Genomic DNA, 23,610 nt, shown 5'->3' with positions numbered 1-23,610 from the left:
CCAGGCTATTTCTGGTATAAAAGGAAAGCTACTTTTCAAATTTCAAGCTCCTACCAATCTATTTGATCAGTTTTCAAAAGGGTTTCTTGAGCCACCTTTTTTAGTGTTCCATATTTTCATTGCTACATCAGTTAAAGTGGCTATTTTCATGAGTGCACTATTGTACCCTATAAGCTTCCCGATCGAACTGAGTATTCTAAGATTTTATATGTACTTCAAGGTACCTATGCCTTAGATTTGAGGGTCTATAGAGATCATTTGATATTTTTAAGAAAGGCATCATAAGTTCCCTGGGCATTGACTTTATCAAGTCCGTAGTGTCGACAAAGCCAATTGGTCATCTTTGACCATTAATATTTCTTCACTCGGGATACATCTTGAGAAATCGCTTGGCAAAGTTCATTTTTGTATATCAGAGTACACGCCTATCAATTTGCAAGGTCCAAAAAGATGTTTTGACTAGTTTGAAAATTATGTCTTTGCGATTAAATGCGAAAATGTGGCGCAAGTGCCTGAAAGTCGCAAAACTCAGTTTAATGGTCTGAAAATGGTGTCAATCATTTCTAGAGGTATGTTTAAAGTTCATGAGGCATTTAAAAGCTTGATTGCAATTCACCAATAGGATGGTGAGAGGTGACTTCAGTTTACTTTTCGTCTATGGATTGATAGGCATATATCTAAAATGCTAATGTGTGAGCCATTTTAAACTGAAGATTTGAATTTCCTGATACACGACAAGACAAAACTAAGGATGGAGTATACAGAGATCCTTTGGGTAGGGGATAAGTTGTATCACCACCTGTGATGTGGGTAGAGGCTCTTGACCTCATTCTTAACAATTTAAAGAAGGTAAATTTTAAGTTTCACAAAGTCAAGCCAATATCTGGAAGTTCATAGCAGCATGGGAGTGTTTAGTGTAATATGAATGGCTTTTAAATTCCAAGCGAATTCTATTGGTAGGTTTAATGCTAGAATTTCCCTCTGCCTAGCTTTTTTTGAAGATGCCAAATTAAATTTGTAAACTCCCAAACAAATGCAAAGTGTAGGCATAAAGCTGTAGACCTTGCTTCTTCCCCCTTTGTGTGGTGTTTGGGCTGAAGAGCAATTTGAAACTGAAGCAATGCTTTTGGCAAATGAAATGCCAATCATACCCCCCTCATGTGCCTGCCCATCTCCCTACTGGTGGTGGTGTTTGAGAAGGTTTTAAAACCCTTTTGCAAAGGCATTTTGGCAGGTGTGAAACAGCTAAAACCCACAGTGAATAGGCTAATCCTCTCCTGCGTGATGTTTGGTGGAAGCCAAAGAAAATGTTATGCGTTAACATTGGCCAATGTCATTGGTAGGTGCAGAGCCTAATCCCCACAACACTTGCCAGAATCATCCCTGCATGGGCCTATTGAAAAGGCATATAACTTCAAACAAATTAAAGGCAGTGTGGCATGTGTTGAAAAGGCTTTGTAAACCTTCAACCAAAATGCAATCTCACAGGTTTGTAGTAGCATCCTCCATGCATGGTCTTTGGAAGGTGATGTCTTTTAAAACAAATTTGAAAGGTAGATACAATGGCAGGTGCATTGTCCAATAATCCCCCTACATGATATGCAGAGTGGCCATTAAAAACCCTTCTGTGTGGAGTTTGGAGAGTTTATGAAAGGTTTTTAGCAAATGGATTTGGCATGGCATTAAGCTAGAGTCCTCCTCGTCATTGCTAAACTTTTGCAACCAAAATTGGTAGGTGTATTGCTAGCATTCCTCTATGGATGCATTGACATGAAGCATTAAAAGGAAATGGAAACTTTCAAAATGCACAGTTTCAGGAAAAATGCATTATCCCACATTGACTGGGCAGGGGCAAATTTTAATGTTTAAAAGTAACGCTCCACACAAGTATAGTGTCAAAGCCTCAAGACTTTTGATGCAAGGTGTCGGTTGGGTGCCCATTGGACCTCACATGTGTGCATGAATCCTAAGGTAGCCAAAGAGATAGTTGGCGACCAGGTGGACCCCACATGTGCATGGATCCCGAGGTAGGTGGGTTTTGTAGATAAAGAACAGATTAATTGGTGAGCATGTTCGCAGCAAATCGATGATGTGTGCAGTTTTGCAAGCCAAAGTTGCTCACCCATTAGCCATCGCAAAATGGCTAAATGGTAAAGATCACGCAGGTTCAATGAGATTCGATGCTCAATGTTGATTCGCAAGCCAAAATTGCTCGCCCATTAACCATCGTAAAATAAAGAAGAGTACGTGCGGAAAAAGGCATGGTAAAGATCGCGCAGGTTGAAGAAGATCTGACGGTAGGCGTTGATTCACAAGATAATGTTTCTCACCCATTAACCATCATGAAATAGTGAAAGATGAGGTGGCAAGTCTAGGTGGTAGGTGAGCTGGCGGATACTGCAAAGGTGGTGATGACATGGCCGACAAGTGGTAGTCCAGTGGTGGTGACAAGGTGACAAGTGGTAGACAAGTGGTGAAACTACTGAGGTGGTGATGAGGTGTCATCCCAATGGAGCATGGGTGAGTCGTAGGCTGCCACGTGGTAGGGCATTAGGAGTAAAAATGGTGAAAAATCTAAGTTAATGACATAGTTTCAACTATAGAAGAAATTAAAAAATTTAAATGACAGAGGTGCATTGAGAGATTAATTTGCCCAGGGGTTGGTTTTTAGCCAAATATGCAAGTATTATATATCACCGGAAAGCTTTTAGAATGAGGAATGAAATTATGGAATTAGTTTCAACAAATATGAGACATTTTGAGAGAAGTGTACATGGGAAGGAGGAAAAAAATGAAATTCAGTTAGGGAAAGAAGACACATGGCATGTTCTTCATGAAACCTAATCTTTTTCCCTCCTCTTCATATTCCCATTTTTTTCTTATTTGTAGGGGTTCCAGAATTCTATGAGAAATGCTCCAGATTTCTTGGTTTCCAATTCTGGGTTAGCTTCAAATTTGCATTGTAATGTCTTCTTTCAAGTAATGGAGTCTTATTTTCATGCTATAGGTGTTTTCTATTGCACATTTATATGTATGTAAGGCATACATAGAGTCACACAAAATTGTCTCTAGATTCTTATTTCCATTTTATTCAAATCAGATCCTCAAGGAGGATGAAATTTGTTATCTCAAGGAGATCATTGTGATTGTTTGCAGGGATTCTTCAAGGAAGAATTTAAATTCTGTAATAAATCATGAATAATGGAATATAGTTTTCAAGATTTGATGATTTTGTGAATGATCTTAGTAATGCATTTATGCAAGGCATTAATGGTAGGAATAGTTAATAATGAAGATGGATTTGTAGTAGAAGTTTTCACTTATAGTTCGATGTATGACTTTGTTGCTCTTGGATAAGGAACTGATCTTGCAAATAATGGGGTTTCTTAGAGATCTTAAAGAAAAATCTATTCCCCTTTATGTTTAGGGGATGTGTTCTATTTATTCCAAGCCCTATTTCATCTATTGTTTATATAGATTTAGCCAATCTATAGTGTGTTTCTAATTGGTTGGGTTTGTGGAATGATCTATCTGCTTGTTGTTGATGCAGTAATATGCCTGTAACTTCTTGTATTTAATGCATTAAAGAGTGTCCCCCCTAGGTCTAGAAGAACCTAAAGTGTAGGAGGATCAATTAGGGTCCTCTATTATGTTGTCCAAGTCTCAAAGTATTCCATTGACTGAAATTGGCCATTTCATAGAAATATTGTAGGTGTACTTGGGTTAACCAGTTTTGGTGAACAACACTTTCCTCTCTCTTTGGAGGGAAGAAAAGCTTTCCTCTTGATCTCCTCATCATTCACTTTCCCCCATTACATTTTAGTCAACCCGATGTCTTGCATGCTTTACTTCGAAAATCATTGCATATTTTTAATTTACAAGTTTAATTTTTTTGTAAACTTAGTGGTTAATTCATTCAAAAACCCTGGTTTTTAAAATTGAAATTGAACTTGTGTTTTGTAAAAATTGCTTGCTATTGTCTTAGATCTAAAAAAATTCCATTGTTTGTCAAGTTCAATTTCTCCATTGTGTAAGTAAGATGTTAATTGGCAAAACCCTTTTTTTCAAAATTCATATTGAACTTGTGCAAAAATTCAATTTCCATTTAATTTTCAGTTTTGTGACTGTTTTCAGACTTATCTTCTTTCCTAAAATTCAAAATTTCAATTTCCCTCCTTTTTCAAAATTTAAAATTTCAAAAATTAAGTTGTTAGGTCCTAAAACCCTAATTTTCAAATTTAATTAGATTTTGTGCAAATTTCAATCAATTTAAATCATTTTCAGTTTTCAAAGCACTTTTAAAGGTATCACTATCCATTAGGTGTGACCCTTTTCAAATTTGCAATGCAATTCCTAATTTTCTCAAAACCCTAATAGGGTCCTATTTTCACATTCAAAACTTAATTTCACTTATCTAGAGCTCATGAAATCCACCAATTCTTGGGGGTTAGCTTTAAAATCATTGTAACTTTCACCCTTGAAAATTTCAAAAAAAGTTGGTTGGACCGTGTGCACTTTCAACACGATCCTCTACTTTTTCCTCAAAATTTTCGGAGACTATTATGACTATATTTAATAGCTTAAATCCATAAAATTGGTTGATTTTGTCAATTTTTTATCCCTCTAAAATCCAAAATACCTCCAAAATTTAACATTTCAAATTTCAAGGAAAATTTTAAAATTAAGTGGTTAACTGTAATCTGCCCTGATTTTAAAAATTATATTTTTGTCAATTTTAATATTAAGTGGTATCCCCTTGGCCCTAATTTTAAAATTCCAATTTCTTTTCATTATATTTTGGAAATTGTATCATTTTCCCCTTTCAACAAAGTTCAAATTTGTCTAATCATTATTTTCTTAGATTTTGCATTATTCAATTTTTGTACACTTTGCTCCCACAATCTAAATTCAAATTTTCCCTCTAGTGCATGAGTTTTACAAAGAATTAGAATTAAGGCTTCCTAGGGTTTAATTACCAATGTGATGGAGCCTAATTTGGGTGACTTCTTTAATGATGATAACGTTAATTCTTCCCATCCTAGTGATATCCCTACCTATCCAATTGATGAATCGCATGATGAAGAAGAAGCTTTGAATATAGTTTCCGTAGATCAAATTTAAAAATTGGACAATCAAATTGATAACTTTGAACAATGGATGTCCCAATAATACCCTAATAGTAAAGGTCTTCCTTTAATTGGAGGCATAAGTGCATTATTCAAAGTGATAAGAATGGAATTGATATATTGCGTGGCATTGCTCATATTTTTTATTCTAATGTCATGCCTATTAAGAGTTGTGTTGAAACCCTAGATTATTGACAACCACCTACACAAGTCAATCCTTCTATTCCTTTGACTACTCCTATGAGTAGTGTTCCTACTTTTACCTCAAACATCATGGCTATGTGAGGCCCTACCCCGATTCATTCTTGCATGTCAGTGATTTTTTTATGTTGAGACTATTATGGATGCTTTATTTTTATGCAGTATGGACTTAGAACTTATATGATTCCATGATTTGGATAACATTGATGTATGTTGATGCTTCATTTATATGCATTATCATATAGACCTGTATATGATTCTAGAATAGGTTAGCTTTGCGATGATGTATGTCATTATTAGATTTGCAGGACTTTACTATGATGATAGAATTAGGATGTATGTTTTATGTGTGGATCAAAATTATGAGAATTATGATAATTTCTTATGTGGATTTATTTGGATATAAGATATATTGAATTGTTCAAATGTAAATTGTATGCAGAGTGTTTGATGTGTATTCTAATTCATGTGTTTAATATTATATGAGGTTATTTGAAATTACTAATGTGTAATTGAGTTGCACAGGAAAAGTTATCCATGTGACCATGGAAATATTATGGAGAACTAAACCTAGACCTATGTACATTTGTAAAACCAGGGTTTGTCTATTTGGAGAGACAACACCCCATTTGTGTCGTATTTTATTCGTAATAGTAAATGATGCATGTGTGTTAAATGTTATTTATATGATTTATTTAAATCCAACAAGAGACAAAATTTCTTGTGTAATTTTGTAAAAGTATTTTTATTGTGTCACTTGACACGTGTTGATTTATGTTTTGATTTTTGAAATGTCTCTTGGAGGGAGTTGTTTTAACCATACCTTTTTTAATTAATTTAATGTGGTTCTATATTATTCTAGGGTAAAGAATATTTGGGGTGGTCAACTTAAGTTTAACCCAAAAATTAACTTTAGATTGGTTTAAAAAGGGTTAAATGAACTCTTAGGGGTAGTTTAATATGGTTTCCTAAAGCCCATAAGCTATTGTAGATGTATAAAAATGACCATATTCCTAAATGAATATTTTATGTTCATTTCTCTATTTAATTAAATCCAATTCAATTAAATTATCCACATTCTTCTACTTTATTAAGTAAATTACTCAATTTATTTAAATAAAATTCACTATACCATTTAATGAATAAATCATTTTATTCAATTAAATTCCCCCTATCCACTTTTAATTAAATTCAAATTTAATTAAATAGTTATCCTAAATTGAATAAATCTAATTTATTTAATTTCCCCAAATTGCAACCAAATTGAATTAAATTACTTTATTTCAATTAAATCCTATTATCCCTCTATCCACTTGCAAAATCCCAAACCCCTTTCTAATCCCTTCTAGAATCTTCTAATCGCTTATAATTAACCTAAACCCTCCTCTAAACTTTGTCACATCCCTAAGCAAAGGGAAGTCACTTCTCAAACCTCGAAGTCTCCAATGACCATTAAAGGTTTTCAACCTTCAACCACTTAATCCCCCAAAGTCTCCAAAAACCATTGAAGGCTTCCAACTTTCAACCACTTAATCCCCAAAGTCTCCAATAACCATTAATGGTTAACTCAAACCCTCCTACATGGTTAAAAAATTTGTTTTGACTCAACCTCTACCCAACCCAAGGGTCTCATCAGGCCTTTAATGCTTTGACCATGATTATATCTTAATCATTTGCACAAAGGTTTATCCTTGGATTAACTCCTAATCCAGTGGGTAATCCTAACTTAGACTTGACCCTTAGTCTCTAGATACCCATGAGGTCTTCTTAGGCATTCAATGTCTCCAACCCCTTCTTTCAACCCAATCTTATGTTGACACTCGTCACCATTTCATTGGTGCAATTTGCAAACATGGATCCCCAACTTTCAAACTCAACCTTTGATTAAATCATTCAATCCTGACCATCCATTGCCCTATTTTTGCTATAAATAGAGCTCCCATCCCTCCATTTTCATAGAGATCATCCTCCAAAATTTGAAGCATTACAGTTATGCTCAAATACTTTAAAGCTTTCATATCATTTTTATGCTTATCATTTAGCCTCTTTTAGAATAGAAAATAGTCTAAATATGCATGTTTAGAGTACTTTCTTTATCATTTAGCTCAATCATAAACTAAATATAGTATGCTAGGATAGTATTCATAGTAACCTTGTCATCTTATCATCTAGTTTATTGCATTTCTAGAATCATACATAGATTAACACACCTTTCATACTAAAATCTATCAAAGCATCTCTCGTTCTCACATTTGCCATCCCTAAACCATTTTGCTCAGTGATCTGAGAGAAAAATGTTGGTTTGAGGGACATTGTGCAATAGAGAACCATGGAACCCTCCTTGGGAAGCTAAGTAATACTACGTTACTCCATAGCTTGCATCAAGAAGTCCTGTGTGTGTGTGTGGACTAGTATATAACAAGATTTTCACATATTAAGTTTTATCAGCCCACTTTTCCCGCATACAGGTATACCTAAGGGTTAGGAGTAATTTTAGGCATGTACCAACACTCATGTGACCATTTAGACACCCTAAAAAGTGACTTTTCTAAGTTGTGCAAAAATTGAAATTAGAAGGCATCATCTAGGTTAGTAACTTTCCTTTTGGATGTGAGATCCCTTTCCCATTCTCTCCTAACTTTCCTTTTTAGTTTTAGTAACTTATGAGAACTCTCACTAGGGTCTTCTTAAGCAAGAATGAGAGATTTTGTGGGTAATCACCCACTCTCCATTTTTGGAGACAAGGAATTTAAATAGAGTTTTTTGAAATAGGAATTTGGCTAAGTGTAGAGAAGCAAGAAATGTGTGGAATTGAGCTGCTCATCCTCAACTAATCTAGCATACCTTTGGGTAGTTAAAGGTTGGTTAAATTTTTTTTGCATTGTCTTTGTATTGCATGTAATGTTGAAAGAATTTGCTTGTGTAAAAAGGCTAGTTTCTTGCTTGTTTTCCTTGGAAAATTATTGTGTTCTATGTTTTACTTTTTGTATGCATTTTATGTGTTTCAGGAGTAACCAAAGCCTCCTACTCTTGGAATAGAGGATGGTCTTTTGGGTGGTATAACTTTGACAGCCCTCGAGTGAGAGGCTCTCGTTATGAGAGTGATAACAAGGGATATTTATGTTACCCTTGCGGCATAAGGAAGTGGGGTTGATATATTTATGATGTATTTGGTTTCGCATGAGGTGGCTTTGTGTTTTACCACACTTGCAGTCTCCCCAAGGTATTTGGTCCACTACCACCCATGTATAGACATCACAATATGTGGTGCAGTGTAGCCTTGGTTGGGAATATGTTCGTGATTGTTTTCCCCTTGTTTATTGTGTTTGCATGTGTGTAACCTATCTAGGGCTTGGTTCTCCAAGCTTGGGGGTGGCTACTAGTTAGCCTAGGCTAGGAGGTGTGCACTCCATGGTCATAGCCTATGAATTATTTGCAAGTTGTTGAAATAAAGAAATAGGACAAGTGAAAGTTTGTTGGAGATATTTGTTGCAGAAAATTATTTGTAAATGTAATTATTATTTGAAAAAGTCCTCATTTATTAGAAATGAGAGGCCCATTGTAAAGTGACGATTGTGTCTTTGAAATATGTTTTAAAAGGTTGTAATATTTTAGTATGCTATTTATTGCAGAAAAGAAATGAGTATTCCTAAATTAGTTTCCAAAGTTTCAAAAAAAAATCTATATCTAATGTGTTTATGATAAATTGAAAAGCAAAAAATTTATTTTATTCTTATGCATTTAAAATAAAATAAAATATGAAAGGAATAGATTAAAGTTCTGGAAATTGTCTCTTTCATTTATTACAGAAATTAAAATCTAAGATAGACAGCTTATCTAGTCTATATAAAAAATATATTTTTATAGTTGCTGTATAAAATTATTTTAATTCTATCATTTACTTTATGCAAAAGATAAATCTAAGGTTAACTTAGTACATCTATGATTTAGCAACAAGGTATCTTTGGTTTTAAAAAAAAATATACATTGTTCTAATTCTGGAGTTTCCTTTTTAATTGATCTGTAAAACAAATTCATGCAATATTTTGCATGTAATATTATGCATGTGATATATATATTTATTTATTTATTTATATATTAATATATGAATTAATTTTTTTTTTTAAATAAAATAAAACAAAAGAAAATTTTTATTTTTTAGCACGGAAAAAAAATATATCCAAAGGGTTGAAGCCATGGTGCGGACACATAGTGGAAGGCCCCGCGGCCTCCACTATGTGGACACGGTGTCGGCCCCGTAGCTTCCACTATGTGGACACACAGTGTCGGCGGCCCCGCGGCCGCCATGTGGACACACAATGTCGGTGGCCCCGCGGCCACCACTATGTGGACACACAGTGGTGCCGCACCCGCCACTATGTGGACATACAATGGTGCGGTGGCTCCAATGTATGGACACACAGCAGCACCGCCCATTTCCACCATCCCTCCCCTCCTTCGCATGCCCTACCATGGCCGCCACCCAAAAAGCCCTTCGGCCCTACAAAATCCAAAGTCAAAAAAATAAAACCCTAGCCGGTTAGGGATAGGGTAATATGTTCAGGAAATAAAGAATGAAAAAATAATATAAAAGGGTTTCATTTTATATTAATAATTTTAGGGTTTTCAATATGTGATAGCATATTTATGTTATATATATATATATATATATATATATATACCTAAAAATATAATATATGTATATTTTTATACGTAGAGTTTAAATTATGAAATGTTAGGTCAAAATGGAGTTAAAATATTAATTAGGTGATTATAATTAATATGTTTTAATAAACTTATGAGTATTATTAAAAAGGATGTTTTAAATTAAAATACTCATGAAGTTAACCTTTTAGGAAATTTAATTTCTGTTGTAATCTGTTTAACTATAGGGATTAATTTTAGCCACCTAGATGTAGGTTTATGAGATGAAACTTTATGGGAAAATATTCATTATGAAAATTAAATGACCCCTTAGTCGATGTAATTTAAGTATGCTTTTAATATATGATTAAAATGAATATAGACATTAATGAACCTAAGTGCTAGGACTAATTTAATTAGTTCCTAAAAGCATTTAATGATTACTGAAGATTAATAATACCTTCGCCAAATGTTTTAGAGAATTTTAATTAAGTTAATTTAGTGATTTAAAATCGTGGAGACAATAATAATTTCTTTGGAGAATTAATATTCTGCATTTAATTAAAGTTATTTTCATTTAGTTGAGTTAGTGGTTTAAGTTAACCCAACATAGTTAAGACAAAACATGTTAGTGCATTTCATATTCATAAATTTAATGTTTTAAGTTATGATTTTAAAAAAATATTTATGATGTTCTTGCCCAAAAGTTTGGGCATGATATTTTGGTATCAGAGCAAGGTTTCCAACACTAGGAACCTTTCTTTAATTTATTTTATTTTATTTTTCTCTTAGGATGCCTCCAACTATGAGACAAGCTCGCAAGCATGGAAAGGGTCCTAGGTGTGTACGCATAACATGCGAAGAGGTAGATAGGGATGAATCGGTTCCAGAAGTGAACCTAGAGGGTCCTCCCGAATAGCCAGTTGACCCAAACCAAAACCTCTTAGAACCAATCCAGAACCTAATTGGTATAGTCCAGGAAAGGCTTCCAGTTGGGGATCAACATGTTGAAAATCAGAACTTAAGAAGTCATAGATCGGTAGTTAGGGAATGGAGCAGGAGTCCACCTCCTATTCCCATAGAGAGTCAAGGTGGAATGAGCCTGAGTCTGTACGTCTACCAGGACCACCTCTAGTGGCAGGGCCAGTGTATTGTGAAAGAGGTAGTTGGGAACCAGAGGATCTTATCAAGGAGGTTATGTGCCTTCAACCACCATCTTTTGGGGGATCTACCAATGGGGTAGAAGTTGAGGCTTGGCTTTTGAGCCTTGAGAGGTGCTTTGCATTGCACTCTTATGAGAGCAATCTAAAAGCATGTGTAGTAGTCCATCTGTTGAGAGGAACAACCTCTACATGGTGGAGACAGGAGGAATATAAGTGCGGTTTAGTTCCTGATACTCTCACATGGGAGATATTTACAGAGAGGTTCAGGGAGAGGTACTTGTCAGAACATTACAGACAACATACGGTAGATGAGTTTCATGACCTCCAGTAAAAGGGTCTCTTAGTGACCCAGTACAAGAGAAAATTATTTGAGCTCTTGCCATACATGGACTACCTAAAGGATGAGAAACTTCTCATCAACCATTTCATCAGAGGGTTGAATGTCAACATAGCAGGACCAATGAGGATGTCCACTCTAAGGAGCCTTCGGGTTGCCATGGAGAAGGCACTGATAGTAGAGGAGATTTAGGTTAGACCATAGGATACCAAGGATCGGTTCCAAAATTGAAACCCTATACCCCAGACATATGGATTTTAGAAACCCCATTGGAAGGGAAATAATAGAAACTCATAGGGGTTCTCCAAACCCCCTCCTCTATAGTAGTTGCAATAGAACTAGAGGCAGAAGCCTCCGTAGTATTAGCAGGGCACAAAGCCCAAGCAGTGGCAGTCTTAGGGTGAGAGGCAAGATCAGAGAGCTCAAGTTCCTTAAACACCTCCGGTGAGGACTCAACAGTCCTCCAAGGGCGGGTACAATGGTTCGAGCAGGACAGGGGGATAGGCTTTGTCTAGGCCTTAGGGCGCCCAGTTTCAAGCACGTGGTGCTTCCTTTACATGAGGAGCCATGCGGCATATGGTGAGAGATTTTCCTCTGGGTAAGATGGTAGGGAATCCAAGGATGGTAGCATCAGAGCCTACAGTTGGAGATGTGGGCAGGTCCCATAGAGTCTTTGCAGTGGTTGACAACCACCAAGCTGAGAACCAAGCCATGGTCATTGAGGTTGTAGGTATGATCAGAGGTAGTGGTGTATCTATATTATTTGATTCAAGAGCTAATAACTCCTTTATATCTCCACTGGTTGTGGAGCATTATGGGCTAGTGGCAACTAGATAGGGTGTCAGTTGGGAAGTGGAATTAGCTTCAAGGGCTAGAGTGTCAATGGAATCAGAGGTTAGGGCATGTCAGCTTCAGATTGGAAATACCACCACTATAGTAGACCTTAGAGTTACCCCACTCGAATCATATGGCATCGTACTTGGCATGGATTGGCTTTATGCCCACAGAGCCAAGATGGATTTCCATCTAAAAAAGATCGAGTGTGAGGATGATGATGGTTCACCCATAGTGATCACTGGGATTCAGAGACCCGTGTCTCTTCGTATGATCTCTGCTATGCAGCTTAAGCGGAGCATGCGAAAGGGATGTTAGGTTTTTGCTATCACCATTAATGATCAAGGAGAAGAGGATGAAAAGGAAACATCACTTGATGACCATCCTATCCTTAAGGGATATTCAAATGTGTTTCCTTCAGAGCTACTTGGAATGTTGCCCCATAGAGAGATTGACTTTCATATAGACCTTGTACCAAGAGCTGAGCTAGTTTCAAGAGCACCTTATAGAATAACCACAAATGAGCTTAATGAGCTCAAGATGCAGCTTGAGGAACTCCTTGAGAAGGGTAATATTTTTCCTAGTGTATCCCCTTGGGGTGCACCAATCATCTTTGTAAAGAAGAAGGACAGATCTCTCTAATTATGCATGGATTATTGGCAGTTAAATAAAGTAACCATCAAGAACCAATATCCCTTGCCCATAATTGATGATTTATTTGACCAACTTCAAGGTGCCAAAGTATTTTCCAAAATTGATCTGAAGTCAAGATACCATCAGCTGAGAATAGTGGAAAGTGATATCCACAAGACCACATTTTGCACTAGATATGGCCACTATGAGTTCACCGTGGTCCCATTCGGTCTTATGAATGCTCCAGCTATTTTCATGAGCCTCATGAATGGGGTATTCCACACATTTTTGGAGCATTTTGTGATTGTGTTCTTCGATGATATATTGATATGTTCTCAGAATAAGAAGGAGCATGAGGAGCACCTCAGGTAGGTTCTGCAGTGTTTGCGGGATAATCAGTTGTTTGGTAGCTTGTCAAAGTGTGCTTTCTTTCATTTAGAGGTCAAGTACCTTGGGCATGTTATTTTCGGTGATGGGATCTCAGTTGACCCATCAAAGATCAGAGCTATTATGGATTGGCTAGCACCAACTAGTGTGACAGAGGTCAGGAGCTTCATGGGCTTAGCAGGTTATTACCGACACTTTGTTGAGGGATTCTCTAGAGTCGCACATCCTATTACTTCTCTTTAGTGTAAAGGGAAGAAATTTGAGTGGATAGAGAAGTGTGAGAGGGCCTTTCAAGAACTCAAAAAGGCACTTACTAGCGCACCTATCCTTGTAGTACTAGATCTGTCAACTGACTTAATGGTTTGCATAGATGCTTCCCTAGAAGGTTTAAGAGAAGTTCTTATGCAGGATGGTAGGGCTATAGCTTTTGAGTCTAGGAAACTTAAGACTCAGGAACTTAACTACTCTACTCATGACCTTGAGCTCGCAATAGTAGTGCATGCACTTGTGAGGTGAAGACACTTCCTATTAGGTCATCACTTTGAGCTTCATTTAGACCATCAGAGCCTTCAGTACATATTCACTCAGTTGAACCTTAATGCACAATAGAGGAGATGGATGGAGTTCTTGTGCGAATATGATTTTGACATTCACTACATCAAAGGAAAGGAAAACATGGTTGCAGATGCTTTGAGTAGGAGACATCATGAGGTATAGACTATATCTATGGGCATGGATTTGAGGGACCATATACTATAGTAGTTGCCAGAGGATGGATGGTATTTAGAGGTTTGTCAGGTGATACGATCTCATGATACTATAGAAGGGAAATATGTGGATTATTCTTTGCATCTGATGGATTATTATGCCATAGAGGGCACATCTATGTACCTTCTTTTAGGGGATTGCGAGAGCTCATTGTCATGGAGGCTCATAGAGCTCCTTATGTAGCACACCCCAGAGTTAAGAAGAGGCATGTTGACTTGAGATAGTTATATCATTAGCCAGGAATGTGGCAGCTCATTGCTAAGATAGTAGCTTGATGCCTCGAGTGTCAGAGAGTCAAGGCAGAGCACCGCCATATAGGTGGGTTGCTCCAGTCTCATGCTATACCAGAGTGGAAGTGGGATACTATATCCATGGATTTCATCATTGGTCTTCCTATGTCATCTTGTCACCATGATGCCATCTTGGTGACATTTGACAAGTTGACCAAAGTGGCACACTTTTCACTAGTTCGGACTACCTTCACAGCACCAGTAGTAGCATAGGTGTTCTTGCGAGACATTGTCAGACTTCATCATGTTCCATGCAATATTATTTCTAATAGGGATTCCCTCTTCACTTCTTCCTTTTGGAAGGCATTACAGGCAACTATGGGCACTAAGCTCAATTTCAGTATAGCCTATCATCCAGAAATGGATGGTCAGACAGAGAGGGTTAACTAGGTGTTAGAGGATATGCTTTGCATGTACATCATGGATCATCAGACTAGATGGGAAGAGTACCTTCCATTAGTGGAGTTTTCCTATAACAATGGGCATCACACTTCTTTGGGGATGCCACCCTATCAGGCATTATATGGTAGGCCTTGTAGGACACCATTGAGATGAGACCGCATAGAGGATAGAGTTGCTATTGGTCCTGAGATAGTTTTGGATATGGAATAGCAGGTGGATTTGATTAGGCAACATCTTAGAGAGGCTCATGATAGACATAGGAAATATGTAGATGCAAAGAGGATAGATCATAGCTACTTGGTTGGAGACAGAGTCTTCTTGAGAGTGCGACCACATAAGAGTCCAATCTGTTACAGAAAGGGTTCTAAGCTTGCACCTCACTTTGTAGGACCATTTGAGATCCTTGAGAGGATAGGACCAGTTGCCTACTATTTAGAATTGCCACCTATCCTATCATGCATTCATGATGTGTTTCATGTATCAGTATTGAGGAAGTATATCTATGATGAGTCTCACATTTTAGATTGGGATGCCTTGTAGGTGGAGTCAGACGGGCAGCTAGCTTTGGAGCCCATTCGCATTCTGGCATGCCGGACACTGGCCCTTTGAGGTCTAGAGCTGGACCAGGTTAGGGTATAGTGGGACTACTATGATGAGGTTATGGTTTCATGGGAGGATGCAACACATATGAGATCAGAGTACCCCCACCTTTTTGATGAACTCCAAGAGGAAGTTCATGCCTAGAGGGGAAGGGTGTGAGGCCCTACCCCTACTCATTCTAGCATGTTAATGATTTTTTTATGTTGAGACTATTATGGATACTTTATTTTTATGTAGTATGGACTTAGAACTTATATGATTCCATGATTTGGATAACATTGATGTATGTTGATGCTTCATTTATATGCATTATGATATAGACCTCTATATGATTCTAGAATAGGTGAGATTTGCGATGATGTATGTCATTATTGGATTTGCAGGACTTTACTATGATGACAGAATTAGGATGTATGTTTTATGTGTGGATCAAAATTATGAGAATTATGATAATTGCTATAGACACCTAAAAATGGTCAATGCTTGCGAAGTCATGGTTTAACATTTGCGCATTGCCTCATTTTAGTTTTTTGCGTCGCATTAACATTTCTCCTATGATTCGCACTTGATCTTTATCATTTGCAAGCATCGAGTCATTCTTTTGTATTCTTCATTCATCTTGCCTTCGAATTTGGTCTTGTCGACAACAATCTTTAGTCATGATTTTGGTCGATTCTTGTCCTCTTGTCGATCTTGTCATTTAACGATCAATTTGTCATCGATCGTTGTCCTTCTCAATCATGTCGATTTGGATCAATTTGTCATTGTTCCTCATCAATTGGTTCATTTATCAGTCAAATCATTTATCACATTGGTCATTTATCAATCCAAAATCAAATCATGATCAAGTCAATTATCTTTCATCAAGACCTAATTCATCTCTTTAGGGTTTCATGATTTAATCATTTAACCTTGTTTTTCATTTCTCCCACTAGGATTAATAATTTATTTATTAAACCTAAGTCTTCTCATTACAATTAAATGTTCATTTAATTGGCTAATTATTCCTCTTTGTGAATTAATTAATAAATGAAAGATTATTAATTAATTTACCTAATTTCTAATTTTCATCAATTTCCTAATTTCTAATTCTTAATTTTCCTAATTCCTCCTATTTTTCTAAATTTTCTAATTTCTTAATTCTTAAATTCAATTTCCTCCTATTTCTCTCCTAAATTTATGGAAATGACATAGAAATTTGTCATAGAATTTGTCATAAATTGTCATAAATTCTTGACATAGAAATTTGTCATAGAATTTGTCATAAATTGTCATAAATTCTTGACATAGAAATTTGTCATAGAATTGTCATAAGCCTTTCCATAGCAATTTGTCATAGATATGTCATAATTTTGCTATTCTTGATTTGAATTTCTATTCGAATCACTATCATGCTAATTTGTTCATTTCTCCAATTTCTCTATAAATTGGATGATTTTCTTCAATCAAACCCCTAGCCGCTAATCCCTAATCGGACTATTGAATTTACGCTTCGAGTATTCTTGTGTCAATGTCAATCTTGCTTTCACAATTAGGTGTATGCACTTGAAGGTGAGATCCACAACAAACCTATTTGGAGAAGAAAGAAGAACAATGGAGCCGCATGAAGGAGCATTTGAATCCCATCTTTGGTTTGCATGATCTTTGCTTTTGAATGTTTTATTTCATGTCTCTATTGAGTGTGCTTAGGATTAGATCATTGCAATGTGTGTTTGTGATTGAGCTAATAATGTTTAATGTTTTGATTTGCTTGTGATGATTCCCTATTTCCTATGCTACATTAATTGGTGAACCCGACGTGAACACTAACCATCTAACCCTTTAACTGTGTTTTGGAGTGCTTTCAAGTTGATTTTGCAGGCCAAAAACCCAAAAACAGGGTTGTGCAGGGTATTCTGGAGACTTCTGTGCCTGTGTAAGACAACTTGCACCTGTGTTAGACGTTCTGTGCTTGTGTAGGGGACATTCTGCACTTGTGTCAGACATTCTACGCTTGTGTCATGACTTCTGCGCCTGTGTAAAGTCTAGAACAGAGGTAAAAAAATGCAGTTTTTACTTGAAACTTGTTTAGTTTTTGCATTCTGTTTTCTGTGCTTTTGATTTTGGTACTAATTATCTATGCAGAATATTGGTATATGCATGGTAAAGACAAAAAATCAAACTACTAACATGTGTTATGCAGAATCGATGGTCAAAGACAACAAATCAAACCTCTAACTTGGGTTTTGCAGGTTGCCTTGGAGAAACAACCAAAATTTTGTGTTTATGATTTTTAATTAAGCACTTAGTGATTTCTAAATAGGTTGGAATGAACATTTATTTTCTTTGATTGTTGAGTATGACATTGGAGTAGGAGAGTATGCTCTCATCCTTCTTAGGGTGATCAGAAATCCAGATCTTCGATACCATGCTTATGTCTTTGATTGAGTGTCTCCTTTAGAGGGCCTGCCTTCCCGACCACTTTTCTTTTGCAAGCAAGTGATAATCGTGAGAAGGGAACAACCCAAAGTGAGTACGGCTAGAATTCCTTGGCATTCTAACTCACTATAAAAAAATACCCGATGAGCGAAAGCTTTGAAGGAAGTGTTACGTGGGAATTGCAGTTACTTGGGAAGTGATGACCCTTTAACTCTTTCTCATATCAACATCTAAGTAGGGCCTCTTGGTCTAAATCATGCTTACGTGACTACATTTGTTTGGTATCTTGATGGGCATAATGTCTCAATCACGCTTGCATGACATCAAGGAGTAATGCTTAACAGAAATCCTTACTACATACCTTGTTTTTAGAGGCCAAAAACCCTTCTAGTTTCTTGAGAAGGACAAATTTGGATACTTGGAAGAGATACTAGGTTCGCCATGGGGAGATTTCCATGGGGACTGATGCTTGGCTGCCCTGAGAAGTGAGTGTTGTGGAGGGGAGCCCGTGGGGTCAAGCATCTATGTATTCTCCTTGAATCCCATAATGAGTCTACCTCTCAAGTACCTAATGTCCTTGCCTACCATAAGAAATCTATGCATGAGCATGACTGTATTGAGTCTACGTTGAAATATCTTGTCTTCTTTACTTGTCAAAAGTTGAATTGCATCTCATTTCAAAAACAAGGCAAATTGATTCTAAACAAGGTTTAATACAAGAACATTTTATCCAACAAAGTTCAAACACTTTCAAACATGGTTGTCAAACATTGTTCAAAATCTTGTCTCAACATTCATGTCACTTAGATTTAGGTTCATCTTAGTTTTGTATGTTGCAAAGTCATTGTCAACTATCGAGGTTAGGTTTCACCTAAGTCATACTCCTTTTGCATATCAATAAGAGTCATCCACTTGCATATGTCCTCTTGCATTAAAGTCATACCATTGTCATACATTTATATTTGCATACCCTAAGTCTCTTCATTAAGCTTGAGTCATTATCATATCATATTAGGGTCATTTTCATAGCAATTGTCCTTTTGCATATAGTGTCAAAAACTAGGTTTTGTCATACTTGAGTAATCCAAATCTTTGATAAACCCTAAGTCATTGTTAAGAAGTCTAGACCTTATCAAACCTTTTGTCCTTTTGTCATCAATGTCATTTCGTCAAACCTAGCTTAGTATCCAAGCATATAGGGGAGACATTGTCATCTTGTCCTTTGTCAATTAAGTCCTTTTGTCCTTTGAGGTCTAGACATCATTTCAATTTCCTAAGGGTCCTCTCTTAGATTTGCATTCATTAAGTTTGTCAAAATCTTCAAAAACAACAAAAACATAGGTTGCATTCTTGCCATAGGTTGCATTTTCATTTATTTAGTTTGCATTTAGTTGCATATCATACATTATCCTTGAAAAATTTCAAAAATATTGCATTTGCATAGTGACATGTCTATTGAAACAAGATTCCAAGCACCAATGATGCAACAAAGTTTAACATATCAATCGACAATGCAATCACAATTCTATCCAACCCAACAACAAGGAAATATCGATCAAACATTTTATGATGAAACAAGTCTCCAAATACAAAAGTTAGAGGAGAAGCTAGCTCAAGAAAATGAGATATTGGAACAAAGAGGGAAAAACATTCAGAAGAATAGATCACAAACGTCCAAAATGTTTCAAAAATTTCAAGGTCAAAATCCAAATATTGAGCCAATTGATGTAAGATCTCTTCTTGAACGATCAGACATACCAGCTCTCCTCTCCCAAATAGAGATGATGAAACAATTTCAAGAAAAGAGACAACATCAAATTCAACATTATGTGCCTCCACAACAAGAACAAGAAGGTGTTTACTATCAATCAGATTTTCAACCAATACAACCAATGGTTCAACCAATGGTCCAACATATTCAACCAATACAACCAATGGTCCAATTTCAACAATATGTCCAACCAACTATACAATGTCCACAAATAGTTCAACCAATGGTGGAATATCAACAAGTTCAATCAACATATCAATGTCAACAATCGCCACCAAACATTCAAAAACAAAACTTGCAATATGCACCAAGCAAAGTTTCAAACAAGTTGGAACAATTGAACCAAGTCAAATATCAAAACATGACATCAGACCAAAACCAAATCTTTGCCAAACAAGTTCAAATTCCAGATCCAATTATGTCAAAACCTCGAAAGAAAGGTGGCTTTTTTGCAAGGCTCTTGAGGAACCTACCAAGTGAGTTTATTGAGGAAGATCAAGATAATACACTTATGTCTAGCAATGCCTCATCCCCTGATAAACAAATTGACTCTCCAGTGGCATCTATCCCTACACCTTTAGAAGTTTCACAAGAACCATCTATATTGTCCTCATCAAACAATACACCCAAGGATTCAATTATCCAAGAGCTATCCATAATTGATTGCCAAGATAATCCAATTCATGATGCACATCCTTGTCATGTTTCAGAAATACAAAACCCAATGCCACCATGCACTTTATTGTCATTACCTATTTTAGAGGACCCCATTCAAAGTCCCTCTTCCTCATGTTCAAGCATTGATTCCTTGCTAGAATCCATCACAAATGTTCAAAGTGCATTTCCTTCATGCCAAAGCATTGATTCCTTGTCAGAATCCTCCATGTATATCCAAAGTCCAACCTCATGTCAAGAGGATAATTTAGAGCATGAAAAAATGTGTCCTAAAGAAAATCAAGATCAAGATCCTGAAAACTTATCATCCCATCCAATTGTTGACCAAGATCCTATCTTCCCAGACACTCATGATGATTCCCCTATTCTTGTCCATCCTATCCAAAGTCCCATTAACACTCCATTCCCTGAGAAAGATCAAGATATCCCAGTTCATCCAATCCCAAATGATCCCCTTCCATTTCATGAACATAATGTCCTTTCAAATCCCATTGACATTCCACTTCCTGAGAAAGATCAAGATACCCTTTCCATCCTTTCCGATGATCCCATTAAAAGTCAAGAGAAAAGCACCTTTGAAGAGGATTCCAATGATCTTCCTCCTTGTCAAGATCAAATTATTCCTTCAGATCCTCCACAAGATCCTTTTCTTCCTCCATCTCTACATCCTAATCCTCCATATAAATTCCAAGATCGCATTTCTTTTGATGATCCCATTATTTCTCCCATTCCATCTCTTGAAGAGCCTATCATTGAACCATGTCCACAACATAATCCTAGTCCCCCTCATGATCCTAATCCCCCTCATGATTCTAACATGTCAGTGCAAGATGTTCATGAACCCTCGACATGCATAATGGGTTCTTCCACTTTGGTGCAATCCGATCCACTTCAAGATCTCATTATTTCTCTCATATCACATCCACCTCATAATGAACTCGCGTCTTCTTCCCAAAGAAAAGAGTATCCTACAAGTCAAGATATTCATAAAGGCAAAGGAGTAGACCTTCACAAGCAAGAACCCCTCCATATCGAAGAGTATACTAATGGTCATGGCTACAGAGCTCACTCTCAAGATGTTGGTATCCCTTCAAAGTCAAAATCCAAATGTCCACCTTCCCCATCATCGCTTCCATCCATTCTAGGTCCTTATATCCCTCCATCTCCTATGCAACATCAGCAAAGGCACACATCTTGGAGAACCTTCCATCCATCCCACATGCCTCCATATCATTCCCATCCACACTGACATTCATTCCCTCTTCCAAGCAATTTGGATGCCAAATATAAAAGTTGCAAGTCTAGCAATCCACATGTATTCAAGGATCAACATGTCCAATATAATCGACATGTCAAAACAAAGAACAAATTGATCTATAAAGGAAAAGAAAAATCAAAAAGGCCACAAAGGCCCACTAAGCAAAATAAAGCAAAATCAAAATATATATGGGTTCCTAAATCCCTTGTGCAAGTAATGCACTCCAAGGAACCACAAAAGCAGGAAAAATCAAAAACCATGTGGATTCCCAAGAAGCTCCTTGAAGCACAAAAAGAACAACCCAAATTGGCATCTAAAATTGCTGTTCCTCCATCTAAACTTTCCAAGTCTATTCCTCCATCACATTCTTCATCCGTTTTGGGCCCTTATGTCCCAAAATCCATAGCCTTTCCTCCGTCACAATCTCAATATCCTAAATACATCTTTCCTCCATCGGTCCATCACCCCTCAAGGTGTGTGCCAATGTTGATCTTGCCTTCATTTCCATCCACTAAAGCCCAATTCTTCCAATACCCTATCCATTATCCAATGCATATTTTCCATCCTTCCATCCAATCCTTTGCGTAAATCCTTGCCTTAGTTTCATCTCATTTTCCATGTCCTTATCCTACCAACATCTTTGAGCATACTTTTAAAGGTCATGGTCCATTCTTTTCAAGGCTACTATCCAAATAAAAAGATGCTTGAGTCCTTCTTCCATCCCCTATCATGTGTCCATCTCCTTCTAAAAAAGTCAAAAATAAAAAAAAAAGACAAAAGACAAAAGAAAAAAAAATAGTAAAAGAAAAATAATTCATCCACTGGTGAAAACCTGGCAAACAAGCACCTTGGGCAAGTACCATGGTGAAAACCTGGCAAATAGGCATCATGCATAATCTATGAACTTCTTGCACACCACACTTGGGGGCAGGTTTCCTCCTTCATATCCTATTGCCCTTCATTATCTTATCATACCATGTCATTACCCTTCATATCCTATTGTCCCTCATGTCCAATTTCCCTTTCCACCTTTGATCTTGACAAGGCTGAGGATCATCATGAGCATCATGCATCTTGTTTGCAGCTTTTAGTCTATCATAGCTTTTGGTCATTTATCCATTTTCTTATTATAACCTTTCATCTATATTCCCTATCTTATTGCAACTTTCTGCCACTATCCCTTAGCCAATCCTGACCTTCAGTCCATGTCCCTTATCCATTCTTGGTCTTGCTTATCCTATCCATATCTTATCACTATCCATACACTATTTTTCATTCCTTGATCTTGATCTGACATAAGGACGCAAAATTTAAACATGGTTTCACAACACCTCTTGACATGTCCCTCATGCCATATTCACTACTTTACATTGTCATATCCAGTCTCTTGTCCCATCACGTCATAGTCCTTGGAAATTACATCCATTGTCTCCATGATAAAAAGGCCTTTTGTCTTCCCTTTATCCACCATCATTTCAGAAAGCCTATTTATTCACTTGTCATATTCCTTGCCTTGCTAGACACTGGGGGCAAAAAGTCATAAAAATTGAAAAATGTCCTGAAAAAAGTCATAACAATCAAATAATGTCCTGAAAAAAGTCATAAACAATCAAATAATGTCCTGAAAAAAATCCAAAAAAATCAAATAATGTCTTGAAAAAAGTCAAAAAAATCAAATAAAGTCCCGAAAAAATGAAAACACAATTTTTTTTTTAAAACTCAAAAAGAAACTCCAAAAACAAAAATAAACATTTTGCAATAAAGTATTCCCTTTATGCATTGACAGATCACTAAGCATCCATCCAATGACTCGCAATCCAACACTGTGCTTTAACTGAAATCATGCTTAAACAGGTGAACTTTTTCAATCAAATCAAACATTCAAACTAATCAAACTTGTCATATCAATCAACCTCAAAATAATTTGTCCTTGTTCCTATTATCATGGGTCTTATACAGGGTGTGGTATACTCGAAACCAAACTGTGTCTTGTCTTAGACGGGGTACTGCATGTCCTGAAACTAGACAACATGATCGTCCTATTAGCACTTTCAACTTTTGACAATGAAGATCAAGATGTTTGTTTGATTTGTTTGAATTTGT

This window comes from Cryptomeria japonica, chromosome 10 (genome assembly GCF_030272615.1).
Source record: "Cryptomeria japonica chromosome 10, Sugi_1.0, whole genome shotgun sequence".
NCBI classification, from domain to species: Eukaryota; Viridiplantae; Streptophyta; class Pinopsida; order Cupressales; family Cupressaceae; genus Cryptomeria; species Cryptomeria japonica.
The sequence above is the reverse complement of the archived record's forward strand: the minus strand, read 5'-3'. Positions refer to the sequence as shown.